The sequence below is a fragment of the Myxocyprinus asiaticus genome, chromosome 31 (genome assembly GCF_019703515.2).
Source record: "Myxocyprinus asiaticus isolate MX2 ecotype Aquarium Trade chromosome 31, UBuf_Myxa_2, whole genome shotgun sequence".
Lineage (NCBI taxonomy): Eukaryota > Metazoa > Chordata > Actinopteri > Cypriniformes > Catostomidae > Myxocyprinus > Myxocyprinus asiaticus.
Window position 1 is genome coordinate 31,170,052 of NC_059374.1, and position 15,493 is coordinate 31,185,544.

At 35.7% G+C, this 15,493-nt stretch overlaps 1 pseudogene; it reads left to right on the forward strand.

Annotated features, from left to right (window-relative positions):
- Positions 1-19: 19 nt before the first annotated feature.
- LOC127422149 (28S ribosomal protein S23, mitochondrial-like) lies at positions 20-1,507 on the forward strand (annotated as a pseudogene).
- Positions 1,508-15,493: the final 13,986 nt, after the last annotated feature.

Here is a 15,493-nt window from a genome sequence, read left to right on the forward strand (position 1 = left end):
ACAAAATTAAAATGCTTTTCTTCCTAAGAGAGAGCCCCTTTATGAAAAACCTTTGAGACGAATGTAAAGAGAAATGCTGCAGACACTGCACCTGAAATACTCTACAAGGAGGATGAAATACGAGCGTGAGTCCAAACAAATCCCATAAAAATATTTATGTATCCTTTTTATTAATGTTTAAATCTATACATTTTTTATCTGTATGTTATTGCTTGACATTTCGTCATTGCTATCCTACTGTCACTCTGTGCCCTTTATTTGTGCTTTATGTCTGTGTTTTCCTTTCTGTTTATATGCTGTCAGTTTATGGATTGTATACCCATGTCTTAAAGGATGCCTTTATTATATGTATTTATTTAATTTGATTAGCATCTTTTGAGCTTCAGGGTTCCAACAGTGATACAACTAAGTATCAGGGAATTTTAAAATTATGATTTTCAGGTCTGGAAAAGTCATAGAAATTAATGTCATCCTAAAAAGTCACAGAAATGTATTTAGTGAAAAGTGACTGTGAGTGCAGTCTATATAACAAAACATTTTTTTTGTTTGTTTTTTGGAAAAGTTATGGATATTCAGGGATGTAGATTCTGTGTAGATTCCAATAATCAAGACTAGCAATTACAACCCACCCCACCCACCGCTTCACAATACAAAATGCTGTAAAATTATGGTTCATTGTTAGTTCTAAGCAGGTCGCTCAAAACAAACAGGAAAATTTATAGTGACGCAGACACTGTTTACAGTTTTCGAGAAAATGAATCTATGAATGGCTTACTTATGCATATTAAGCTGGGACAGAAGAAAGTATTTTAACACTGAAAAAGTTACATCATCTTTAACTAATGTTAACAAATGGAACTTATTGTAAAGTGTTACCAGTTTATTATTACTATTTTATTGAACAAAATAGTACAAGTGTACTATAACCTATGCAGTAAGGCAAACCTTTCTTTCCTCTGATTTTAGGAAGTTCTTTGAAGTGTATGGTAATGGAGCCAGAGCTTTTGAGCTTCTCAAGCCCAACTTTGTATCACTATGCCAGAAGTAAGCTTTGATGTGCTGCCCCTTCAGTAAAATAATAATAGGTAATAATTGTAGTTAATTTGTTAATTGATTGTATAGATGTGTCTTTTTATGCAGGTTTCTGATGAAGGACAGTTGATTAGAAAGCAGAGGGGACATACAATCTGAGATGCTGTTTGAAGAGCCCTCACAGAGGACATTTATTTGAGGAAGAGAGGAGGACCTGTGGTGAGTATGACTACTTAGATAGCTGAATAATTCCTTGTATTACTTCTTTCTCTCAGTGGAAGTTTGTGACGTTTACAGAGTAAGTAGTTTCATTTATTTATGTTTCCTGATTACCATTAGGTGGTGACAGAGTCCTAGGACCCTTTACTGAACAAGAAGTTGACCAACATATTGGCAGATCAGGAAAGATACAGTTGCTCCAGAGAAGCAGCCACAGGCAGAGGCAGTCAACACTGACAGTCAGACATCTTCATAGATGTATCAGTTCCTCTCAGTTAGGACAACATAAACTGGTCCTGCCTAAGGAGTTCAGCATGATGTAACATTATGCATTTCTTGACCCATGGATCACTGAGACACAGATATTGTTCCTTCAGTTGTGGGCACTGTGTAAAATGCAGAACAGTGTTTGTCTGCTCCACACTTGGTGTCAAAGGAGTGAAGTTTGAACACAGTTGGAACTGTTTAGGCTTGTGATTTGTAAAGTTGTAAAGCTTTTGGGGTTTATCGAAATACATACCCCCCCCACCCACAACATTTCCATGTTCTGTGATACAGAGCTTGCAAGTGTTTGATTTTTTTATAATGTCTGTCTGTAATAAAATATGTGGTCTGTTTAACAGAAGTATTTAATCCATTAACAGCAGGAGTGGAAAATGTTTGCTTAGTTAATACTTAATAAAGTGTTATACATTTGCAATTTTCTGAGTCACACCATAAACCTTTGATTTATATTGATATTAAATTGTTACACGGTTACATTAGTGCACTGTGACATTTAAACATTTGTCCTTGGCAGGCTTCTATAGCTAGGAAACACCTTGAGGAAATTCATGTATTTTTGTGATACTTTTTTTTTTTTTTAAGTGAGGGTGAGCTAAGAGCAAATCTGTACTGAGAACAAATGGTAAATGCCAGAATTTCAAATTCATTCAAAAAGTGTTGCAAATTCAAAGCAATTGTTTCCATTTCTACTGAAGAAATAATTTTAATGTGAAGACATCTAAATATTTTATTTATATTACTGTACAGAATATATATGTGTATAATTTATTATTATTTATTTGTTTTTATTATTATTCGTATTTTTTTTTTTTTTTTTTTTTGTGAAAATGTATGATCTTCCCCTTAGTTTTAGTATCCTAGATTGGGTGAGATACAAATTTCTCATTAAATTAAAAAGATATACCTGTTTATGGGTTGCACAATAGTTACTGACTGTGAAGTTTTACAGCTAAAAAAGGCAGTTCTGCTGTCATGAACAAGAAGCTTTCTATAGAAATTAAATAAAGATGTTAGACAAATGAAGACAAAGACATGAAGAACAAGGCTCGAACAATAGAAGGTTAGTACTGCGGAATTGTCTGTCATTAATTAAAATGTGTATGAAGTAAAGACTGAGCTGAAATAAATTTGCATTGTACAAAGTGGAGTTTTTGTCCAAACTTTATGTCCAGTGCATTACATTAGCATACATATTTAAGTAAATTGATAGCTGTAAATTGTTGCTAAGAGATTAAAAAGTACAAAGTACTAAATATTTTAAATGACAGATGCATGGCTTTCTGAGAAAGTGAATGTTGAAACATACTGTGTGTGTGTGTGTGTGTGTGTGTGTGTATATATATATATATATATATATATATATAATCTCAAATGTGCAAGTGTAAAAGGAACAGAGGGAAAAAGCACAATATTTTAAAGAAAAACTGGGCGTGACGCATCAAATGGACATGCACTGTACCTGATTTGCAAGTAGTGTGCTGTTTTCAATTTTGTTTTTGTCTCGGAAGACTTTTTTAGATTACAGATGAGATGAGACATTAAACCGAGGTCCTGACTATCTGTGGTCATTAAAACTCCCGGAATTTGGCCAGGACACCCGGGTTACACCCCTACCCTTTTCGAGAAGTGCCCTGGCCAAATTCCCCCCATTGGCCCTTCTCAATCATGGCCTCCTAATAATCCCCTCCCATTAATTGGCTCTGTAACTCTACTCTCTCCTCTCCACTATTAGCTGGTGTGTGGTGAGCGTACTGGCGCACTATGGCTGCCACCATCCAGGTGGATGCTGCACACTGATGGTGGTTGAGGAGAGTCCCTTGTTCACTGTGTAAAGTGCTTTGAGTGTAGTGTCATAAAAAGTACTATATAAATGTAACATTCATTCATTCATTCATAAAAGCACCATTTAAGGGAAAAAAAAAATCCCCAACAAATTTAAATGAAATTAGTGAGCAAACACAATGACAATAAAGTCACTAAACACACTCAACAAATATTTCAGTTTATTTTTCAGATTTACACAATTCAATTGTATGTCAAATTAATTACATTGAATTAAAGTTTAATTAAATACTTCACATTATGTTTGATTCATAATATGTACATTTTGTTAAAGAATTCTCAATTCATTTTGATGGAAATGTGTCATACTGAAATGTGTAAACCTTACAATAAGTTAACAATATTTGTTAACATGCTGTAAGTGCATTAGGGATCATGAACTAATAATGAGCAATATATTTTTTTTTTAAATCATTTATTAATCTTGGTTAATGTTAATTTATAGATGCAAAATAATTGTTCATTGTCAGTTCATGTTAGTAATAATTCATTAACTAATGTTAACATATATATATATATATATATATATATGTTAAAACATATGGTAAAATGTACATCACCCAAGATTAAAAGGGCTGAAAAAGTAGTTCATTGTTAGTTCATGTACTGTAAACTAATTTAGTTAACTAATGTTAACAAATACAAATTTTACACATGAGGTTCTGGTTTAGTATAGGACCAATTAAAATGCTAAGCTTTTGGTTTTTTACACTGCTCTCTAAATGCACAAGGCTTTATAATTGTGATTTCTATGTTTCTCCGTTTGTATTACAGTTGACGGCAGACACAAGCTGAAAGGCGCTTAACAGTTATTCATATCTTTAACCACTAGATGGCATTAATGTGATGTCTATTGCTTCAAGTATGATTTCAGTACACATGCTTCACATCATGCATTTGGAGGGACTGAGGGAGAACATAGAGCTGTCAAAATGTATTTTGCATAATGCACATCTTGGATAACATTTTCCCCAGAAGTCATTTATTTGTTTCGATGTTGCATTTCAATTTGTGTCATTTTGTCAACGTTAATGGGTTATATACTTGTGTGTGTGTGTGTGTATGTGTGTGTGTGTGTGTGTGTGTGTGTGTTTGTACATGTTTATGCTACATTGTGGGGACCAAATGTCCCCACAAGGATAATAAAACCTGAGAACCTGAGATCACCTACCTTGTGGGGCACAGCCAACTATGTTTTTTTAAAATGTAAAAATGCAAATAGGTTTCTGTGAGGGTTAGGTTTAGGGGTAGGTTTAGGGTTAGGGTTAGAGGATAGAAATTATCTTTAGATCTGTATAAAATCTATAAAATTCATGGAAGTCTATGGTGAGTCCCCACAATGATATAAAAACAAGTTTGTGTGTGTGTGTGTGTGTGTGTGTGTGAAGGAGGACCCAGATGCGGTTGAAATTAGAGAAGAAGAGGCGTGAAAGCGTGACGGTCGCACTGAGGATGTTTGACTGCCTGCTGCATCTACTGTCCGGCTCTTGAAAACAACCCTTCCCAAAATTACCATGGTAACCGTAGTTCCCGCCAAAATACTGTAGTTACCACAGTTCTTGTTACTACGTAAAACCATAATAGATTAAAGGGATAACTTAAAATTATTTACTCAACCTCATGTTGTTCCAAATCCCTATGAATTTTTTTCTTCTGTGAAACACAAAAAGAGATGTTAGGCAGAATGTTAGCATCAGACACCATTCACTTTCATTGCATTTTTTTTTTTTTTTTACAATGAAAGTGAAAGGTGACAATGACTGTCAGTCAATCAGTCTGTGAAACACAAATGTCAGTCAATCATCTGTGTTTCACAGAAGAAAGTAATCCAGGTTTGGAATAACATGAGGGTGAGTAAATGACGACAATAGTTTCATTTTTGGTTGAACTTTCCCTTTAATATGGGACCTCCTTCAAACAGTGTAAGAAGCTTTCAGAATCTTTGTCATTTCAGTTTCGATGATAGTTGTGTCAAAAACAAAGTCACCACCATTTTATTTTAGTAACAGTAACTTTAGTTACTATTATGGTGTAAACTATGGTTAAAAAGGAAATATTTTGTATTGGAAATACCTCACTAGTGGAAAAAACATAATAACCAGAGGCATCGTAGTCTTATAACCCAGTTTTAAATCCTTACTCCTCCAACATCAATACATATTAATTGAGATTCTGGCTTAAGACAAATAAAAGATCCAAGTTGGAGATCTACAGTGGCCCCAAGCCACACTTAAAATGTATGAATTTTCTCGCATTGATTAGATGATAAAAAAAATCAAACCAGGTTCCATTAGCAAACAAATAATGCTAGACTTTTAGACGTAAAAAATAACCAGACAACCAGAGTCCAGATAGTTTTTTTTATTAAAGGAATTGTTCACCCAAAAATGAAAATTCTCTCATCATTTACTTACCTTTACACCAGCCCAGATGTGTATGACTTTCTTACTTCTGCAAAACACAAAGATTTTTAGAATAATTTTTTAGCACTGTAGGTCCATACAATGCAAGTGAATGGTTGCCAGATATTTGAAGGTCCAAAAATCACATAAAGGCAGCATAAAAGTAACCCATAAGACTCCAGTGGTTAAATCTATATCTTCAGAAATGATATGATAGGTGTGGGTGAGAAACAGATCAATATTAAAGTCCTTTTTACTATAAATTCTCCTCCCTGCCCAGCTGGTGGCGATATGCACAAAGAATATGAATTGCCAAAAACAAAAGAAGAATGTGAAGTGAATGTGGAGACTGATAGTAAAAAATGACTTAAATATTGATCTGTTCTCACCCACACTTTTTATATAGCTTCTGAAGATATGGATTAAACCACTGGAGTCTTATGGATTACTTTAATGCTGGTACCCATTCACTTGCATTGTGAAGACCTACAGAGCTGAGATATTGTCTTCTAAAAATCTTCTTTTGTTCAGCAGAACAATCATAAATGGTTGAATCATTTAATACCTCACAAACTTCTTTTTGTGAAATGTTCTTCTTTTCTTTCTTTAAAATAAATGCTTCTTGCTTTGCTATATTTTTTGTATCTAATGCCATGACAATCCTACATTTTTGAGTGTGGCTTAGCCTAAATGTCCAAACACTGTTGGTGTTTAACACTGTAGATGTTAATACTGATTTAAAGATACTTCACCCATATGGAAAAGCTATTTTAGGCACACACTAAAGATTTTAGATATCACAAACACTAAATGGTTAAGGCTGGTAGATGATAGTGAAGTAATGATGAAGCAGGAATCTCATCTTCTAAAGCCATAATTGCAGTGAACCAATGACATCCCTATAATCTATGATGGTTGTGGGAGTTTAATTTGGCAGCAAAAGAATGGCAAAACATTGACATTAAAAATGTATAATAATAAACCTAAGATTATAAAACCAATTTAAAAATGTAAAAGTGATTAGAGCATGTTAACATTATTGGCAACACTTATACTGTAAGGTTCTATATGTTAACATTAATGCATTAGGTATCATGAACTAATAGTGTACAATCATTTTGTTGGTCAGTGACTATTAAATCATTGGTTTATGTTCATTTATACTTAAACAACTGTTTTTTGTTAGTTCATAATGCATTTATTTGTACGTATACATTACAACTTTTACTGTTAATAGTGTAAAAAACAACCTTGATTAATAAATGTCATAAAAGTATTGTTCATTGTTAGCTCACGTTAACAATTGTGTTATAGGCCTACAATTGCATTCTACACGTTAACTATGGTGATATATAACTAATGTTAACATACACAATATCATTATATAATTATACCATAACCCTAACCTAACCCTAACCCTAACCTAACCCTATCCCTCACCCCAACCCTAAACATACAGTTGTGGCCAAAAATATTGGCATCCTTGGTAAATATGAGTAAAGAAGGCTGTGAAAAATAAGTCTTTATTGCTTATCCTTTTGATTTTTCATTCAAAATATTCACAAAAATATATCCACTAATGGATATCAAACAACTGCACAACACAGGTTTTATTAAAAAAAACAAAAAACAAAAAAAACATTTTTGTCAAATATATGTGTGGCACAATTATTGGCACCCTTTTATTCAATACTTTGTGCAACCTCTCTTTGCCAAGATAACAGCTCTGAGTCTTTAATACCTAATAAGGTTGGAGAACACCTGTCAAGGGATCTGAGACCATTCCTCCATACAGAATCTCTCCAGATCCTTCAAATTCAGAGGTTCACGCTTGTGGACTCTCCTCTTCAGTTCACTCCACATGTTTTCTATGGGGTTCAGGTCAGGGGACTGGGATGGCCATGGCAGAACCTTGATTTTGTGGTCAGTGAACCATTTTATGTTTCAATTTTGATGTTTGTTTTGGATCATTGTCCTGCTGGAAGATCCATCCATGGCCCATTTTAAGCTTTCTGGCAGAGGCAGTCAGATTTTGATTTTTTTAATCTGTTGGTATTTTATAGAGTCCACGATGTCATGTATACAAACAAGATGTCCAGAACCTCTGGCATAAAAACAGCCCCACAACTTTAAAAATCCACCAACATATTTAACCATGGGCATGGGGTACTTTTCCATATGGCTACCTCTCTGAGTGCACCAAACCCATCTCTGGTGTTTGCTGCAAAAAAAACTCTATTTTTGTTTTATCTGACCATAGAACCTGGTCCCATTTGAAGTTCCTGTAGTGTCTGGCAAACTGAAGAAGATTTGAGTTTGTTGTTGGATGAGAGCAGAGGCTTTTTTTCTTGAAACCCTCCCTAACAACTTGTGGTGATGTAGGTGATGTCTGATTGTAGTTTTGGAGACTTTCTGACCCCAAGACCCATATCATTTCTGCAATTCTCCAGCTGTGATCCTTGAAGAATTTTTGGCCACTTGAACCGTCCTCCTCAGCGTGCATATAGACAATATAGACACACGTCCTCTTCTAGGCCAATTCGTAACATCTCCAGTTGATTGGAACTTCTTAATTATTACCCTGATTGTGGAAATTGCCATTTTCTTTGCTTTCGCTATTTTCTTATAGCCACTTCCCATTTTGTGAAGCTCAACAACATTTTGCCGCACATCATAACTATACTCTTTGGTCTTACCCATTTTGGTGGATGACTAAGGGAATTTGGCCTATGTGATACCTCATATTTATACCCATGTGATAAAGGAAGTCATGGCTGAACAATTTCATGTTCCTAGTCACCCAGGTGTACTAAAAAAGTTAAAATATGAATAGGGAATATACTTCAGATATATTTTACTCCAATAATTGTGGCAAACGTGATTTGGAGAAAAATATTTATTTAATTATGACATTTTTACTTCAAATAAAGGTTAGATTTTTGTGAATGTTTTGAATGAAAAATCAAAAGGATAAACAATAAAGACATATTTACCAAGGGTGCCAATATTTTTGGCCACAACTGTATTCACTGATGAGCAAAAAATTATGACCACCCACCGGTGAAGCGAATGACGTTGATCATCTCCCAGCATGTCAAGGTCTGGGTAGATTAGATTGTAAGCGAACAATCAGTTCTCATAGTCAACATGTTGAATGCAGGAGAAATGGGCAGGAGTAAAGACCTGAGCGACTTTGACAAGGGCCAACTTGTTTATTTCTGTAACTGCTGATCTCCTGGGATTTTCATGCACAACAGTCTCTAAAATTTACGAATGGTGCCAAAAACAAAAAACATCCAGTAAGGGGCTGTTCTGTTGACGTAAATGCCTTGTTGATGAAAGAGGACAACAGAGAATTGCAAGACTGGTTCGAACTGACAGAGTCTATGGTAGCTCAGATAACCACTCTGTACAATTGTGGTGAGAAGAACAGCATCTCAGAATGTTATTCTGAAATGCAGGTTGGCGTTGTTTTGGCGGCACGAGGGGAAGCTACAAAATATTAAGCAGGTGGTTTTAATGTTGTGGCTGATCGGTGTATCAGAGAAGTAAATATATATATATACTTCTCTGTCTCTTTCTTCTGCACTAGCACCTATACTACTCCAGCCACCTTGAGAGCTTGGCAATACAACACTGTAGATGTTGTTGAACTTTGTATGACAAATTGCTTGCTATGGTCCACATTTGTAAGTCGCTTTGGATAAAAGCATCTGCTAAATGACTAAATGTAAATGTACCTAAACATCGTTGCAGACCAGGTACACCCCTTCATGGCAATGGTATTCCCTGATGGTAATGGCCTCTTTCAGCAGGATAATGCACCCTGCCACACTGCACACATTGTTCAGGAATGGTTTGAAGAACATGATGAAGTGTTCAAGGTGTTGCCCTGGCCTCCAAATTCCCCAGATCTCAATCCGATTGAGCATCTGTGGGGTGTGCTGGACCAACAAGTCCGATCCACGGCGTCTCTACCTCGCAACTTACAGGACTTGAAGGATCTACTGCTGCTGTCTTGGTGCCAGATACCACAGGACACCTTCAGAGGTCTTGTAGAGTCCATGCCTCGGCAGGTCGGCACTGTTTTGGCAGCACACAGAGGACGAACATCATAATAGACATAATGTTTTGGCTCATCAGTGTATATTTATAAATAATTACATTATTATATAACAGCGTTATCCATTATTTTATATGGCCTACTTAACAATATCCATTCTATAAAATAAATATAAATAGGAGAATAAAAGTGTTTTCTACCTTTAGCAGACTTCTGGTGTATTTACACATTATGACATTTTAATGTCATGAGAATGCAACCAGGGCTGCGTTTCCCAAAAGCATCACAAACTTAAGTTGATCGTAGAGACCACTGGCGCCAATGGTTTCTACGATCTACTTAGGCTTACGATGCTTTTGGGAAAGAAAGGCTATGTCTCCTTCTTTGTTATGTGCTAATAATGAGACATGATCTGTACACAGTAGATGTGCACTACTGCTTCTGTCTGGTGACCAAACATCCTTTTGAGTGCTCCATCACCATAATCAATGGCAGGTTGAGCCGGCTGGGGTTTGAAGACCTTTACACAAACATTGTTTGTTTTACTTCTCCATGGCCATGGAGCTCAGAAAAAGGCTGCTACCCATTTGCCCTGGTCAAGATATCGATTAGGACATGCTTGTTTGTTGTTTTATTTATTTATTTGTTTATTCAGCCCTGGAACGTTGGGATTCACCCTTCTGCATATGTAAAGGGCATTTTTTCCCAGCAGTATACTAAAGCTTCATTTTTTTATGTCTCTTGCCTGCAAAGACTTAAATCTGTTGTGCTGTGCAGGCCTAGTGTACTGATTAATTGCATAAAGATTCCTGATGTTTTAAATTAGCCTGGTATATTACTTGAGAGACCTGAATTGCTGTACCCGGTATGTTCCACATCCCTCTGCTGAGGTCTGCAGAAATAAAGGTAACACAGTCCTTAATCCTAAAATAAATACGATGCTCTTCCAAACTGGGCCAAGATATGCTTTAGCATTCTAAACGTTTTACCTGTTTTCTACTCACAAAGCTCCGAAGCAAAAAGGTGGTTTATGGCAGCCTGTCAAGTGTTAAACATACACTGATTACGCTCTTCAAATTCTAATTCTAATTCTGGTTTTACAGCCTTTAAATAGTAGGTCTATCATGTATAGCTCCACCGATGTATCGGCCAAACAACAGTATCGGCCGATGTTTAAAAACAGCTTATGATGAGGGCAGATTATTTCCTGTCAAAAAGGGGCAGAAAAACACGTCTGACAATTAGCCTACAACTCGTGCTGAGAAAAAGAAAATGCCTCTTGTGTGGAATTACTTTGAATTGGGAGACAATGACAGCAGAGTTGCAATTTGCAAGATTTGCACTGCAAGAATTTCACAAGGTGAAACTATGCATGCCTAACAAGAGGCTTTTCAGAATTCAGCTACTGTGAGTTATGAATGTTAATGAGAGTTACTGTAATAATGTGCTTTTGTTTCAGTGTTTTGTTTATAACTGATACCAGCTACTATACTCTGAAACATAAGAGAATAAAGTAATTATATCAATTTCTTTCCTAAGTTGAGTAAATAATTATCAGTGTGATTTAAAACAAGGTAGCATGAAAAGCATTATGGATTATAAGTTGTATTGTGAGACAATCATTAAAACCTTTGTACATAAAAGCTTCAAGTAAAGTATTGCCAAACTTTTTAGTCATTAGTTCTTTTCAAAACCATCTATATACTAAGGCTAATGCCCAGAAACAAATTTGCTGATTCTTGATAAGAAAACGATTCTTTATCGAACCTAAAGTGCTGGTACCTTTATTTAAAGGATTAGTTCACCCAAAAATGAAAATTCAGTCATTGTTTACCCACCCCTGTGTTTTTATAGCCCTATATGACTTTCTTTCTGTTTCTCAACACAAAGGGAGAAAGTGTGAAAAAAATTGTGCTCAGTGATGTCATACAGTGTCAGTTTATGGTGACCACCTCTTAAAGCTTCAAAAGGATGCAAAAGTATAATTCAGAAATCTAATGTATAATTCCATGAGACACATGATTGTTATGAAAGCATACGATAAGGTTTGGTGAGAAACAAACAGAAATTGAATGTATTATTTAGTGAAAATGTTCACTAACCGTTCATGATAGGGCACGAGAGCAAGTTCATGCAGCCCCCTCGCGACATTGGGGCGTTCAAGTGAAAACTTGTTTTGGTTAACTAAAAACAAGTCCTCCACAGCGATGATGACAACAGAACACAACACAGCTGCACACAAAACAGAGAACAGAACTTACGAAACATCTGAAGAGTTTGTAGTAGAATAATTGATGCATTTCTATGCCCAGCCTTATTTTTTTGAACGGAGTACTCGGAAATCAAACAGAAACAAAGAGGAGGCCTCAGGCAGCCACAGTAACACCATGTCCTAACCTGATGGCAAATGACATGCGATAAAAGGTATATTTTCTATGGTAATCAGAGTTATTCCTAACTAGCAGTTGAGCGACGGTACATTCTATCGATCACTAGTTTCGGCATCATGCGGGTAACTCCGTCCACTGTGAATCGGCCAAAAACTCTAAACAAAATAAGCCTGGCACAGAAATGTTCATTCAATTGACTTGCATATTCTAACATAACAAACACTGTTATTAAAAAAGCATTTTCTCATGCTATAGGTTGCTGTAGACTGCCAGCATAATGGCCCACTTTCTACATTTGAAGCCAGCATGTCCAATTATGAGTATAGTGTTCAATTATTTTATAATTGTAAATAATTATTTTATTGCTGAAATTTTACCACGATATTATATTCATATTGTAAAGGTTGTAGAAGGCTGCTATTAGATATGCTGATTTACTCTGGGTGAGATTTTCCCAGGATGTACAATTATACATATACATTATTCTATTTTCTTATTTTATTTTTTTATAATAATAATAATAATAATAAACAAACAAAAAACAATATAAGTTAGTCATTCACACCACTGGCAGCCTGCTACAACTTTTGTAATTTAAAAATAACATCTTGATGAATTTTGTGGTGTTTTTCTAAAATAATTGAATTCTCTATTCATATAATTTTAAAATCTACCCATTGGCAGCAACCGTAACCTTTTTTTAATATATATATATATATATATAAACATCAGTGTTTTTTTTAAGTTAGAACATGCAAATTGAATGAACGCTTGGATGCCACCAACGTTTTAGCACAGTTTGTGGATTTTAAGACGGTACCTTACACACTAGATGAACCATGAGACCATAGATGAACATTGTACCTAAAACTAACTTTTCCCACTGGCTGTTTTTACTCTCTGTGTTATAAAGTTTCCTGTTACTGTTTTCCAGAGAGAGAAGACACTCCAAATGATTTAGGTTTTCAGTCAGTGACCTTTTGGCATGGATTTGTCGTTGTGTTTTATGATTTGTTGATGTGTTTCTGAATTGTTATTTTGTCTTTGGATTTGCCGTTGTGTTTTTAGATTTGCTGTTTTGTTTTTCACTTCACGGCCACCATACTTATTGCTTGCAAAAATAGGGAGAAAATTGGTGTGTGTTTTGAAGTTACACATGCTTGGTAAAATTACTTATTTTTCTCAAAATATGCTGCTTAGAAATTAAATAAACATTTAAACCAAACGAAACAAAAAAGAACTCCAGTGCACTAAGAGCTGCTGTGCACACTTCACTGTTTATATCACTGTTGCACTGTTAAGAATTTACAACAACCTGTCTGAAGTCATAAGGAAGACATGAAAAATATATTTAGGCCAATTTAGTTCTCTTAAAAGCCTGAGTTTAAACTGTCAGGCATCTCAGTTGACCAGACAAAGGGTTAAAGGCGCTCCCACGGAGTTCTGCCTCTTCACCGTCAACACGTGCAATCCAGGTCAATGCAATTTGCTCTGCGGGCGAGTTCATTTTCACATGGCATTGTAATGCACGGCCACACATGCTGTCTGCATTGCCTCAGGTCTGTTTCCTCTCTTCTGTCACCTAGAGCTAACCTTTCACATGATACAATTCTAAATAATTGGCCTTGATAATTAATCCTTGCGAAATGGCTTTCTAACAAGCCTAAATTGCATATAACAGTCTTTCACTTAAGCTTTTCTTTTTCAAATTGAACCAGAAAGCTCACAATTAAAGGCCCTGGGGAAGAAAATGGAGCCCGGAGAGCAAATTCACCCATGTTTTGTGTTAACACCATAATTTGCCTGATTCTTGGCATTCAGACCCTTATTTTGTTCTTATTGTAATACACTGATAACATACTTATGTAATATACAGTAATGATACTACATAAATGGCCTTTGGGTTGTTTTACTGCACATCCAGTTATTTATTTTATTTACCCCCAGCAGGGTTTGTAAGTTCTACTATACCCTACCCCAATGGTGCAGGTGAGCCCAGACTGATCTAAGATCAGAGACGGAGCCACAGGCGAGCCCTCTTATATGATTCCATGTCCTCGGGCTATGAAGTCTGAGCAAAGCTTTGGAGGGGCAAGAGGTGTGAAGGGATAAATGGAAAACGAAGTCAACAGGCTTCTGCCAAGCGTGGTGTCATCAACCGATGCCACACAGGCACTTTATTCTTGCTGACAGGAGCTGTTCAAGACGTTTTTTTTCTTCGTATCTTTTTTTTTTTAATCCTTCAAAGACAGGAACAGCTCTAATGGGAGACTTAAGCAGGTGACACATTTTGATGCAAAAAAAATGAAATAAAAAAAATAGAACATTGCTGCTTGAGACTTTTGAGAGAACCTGTGTTTGAGGGATTTAGCAATCACTCTAAGTTCTGAGAGGACTTCTGTGTTTACACTTGGTCACTTCAATACAAGTTCATTCGACAGCATTTGTGGCATATTGCTGATTTCCAGAAAAAATAATTTCAACTCGTCCCTCCTCCAAAAATCTAGGTTACAGTGATGCACTTGATTTTTGGATGGGTTTAAAAACAGAAGTGTGAAGCTTAATATTTTATGAAAGCACATCCTTCTTTTAAAACCTTTGTATTATTTGAGCTGTACGGTTGTTCAAAATCATTCTTTTAAGGGTTTTACTGTATATGTCGTTACATCATCATGGCAACAAAGTTGTAAAATTGGATATAATTTTAAACAGAAAAGGTTAGTAAGCGATATTATCAAGTCGTATATTGTTTATGTCTTGAGGCTATACTTTTGAAACAGTCAGTATTTTACAAATTGGCCCCATTTATGTCTCTCATTGTAACCAAGATTTTTGCTTGTTTTAAAGAAAAGGAAGGACAAATCAAAATAAATTTGTGCGGTAATCATCATTATGCCAGAAATGCTGTTGATTGAGCTTTACTTGAATTGAACCCGGAATATTCCTTTAAACACATATTGCAGTATGGGGAGAAGAAAGTGTTCATCATAAACTCTCTCAAAACAGCTAAATTTTGCTGCCAGCATAAGCATAAATAATGAAGTGAACTCTGCATTTAGCATAGTAGTAGTAGATCACATTTATAACTATTGTGCCATGACAAATTTAAGTGTAAATGAAATGTGCATACCATATCAGATCAATCAAGACATATGAAGTGACTAAGTGTAAATGGGCCCATTGACACCACAAGCACCTTTTTTTTTTTTTTTTTAACCCATCCCAGCATCTTCCCCTGCATACACACCCTCTAACACACT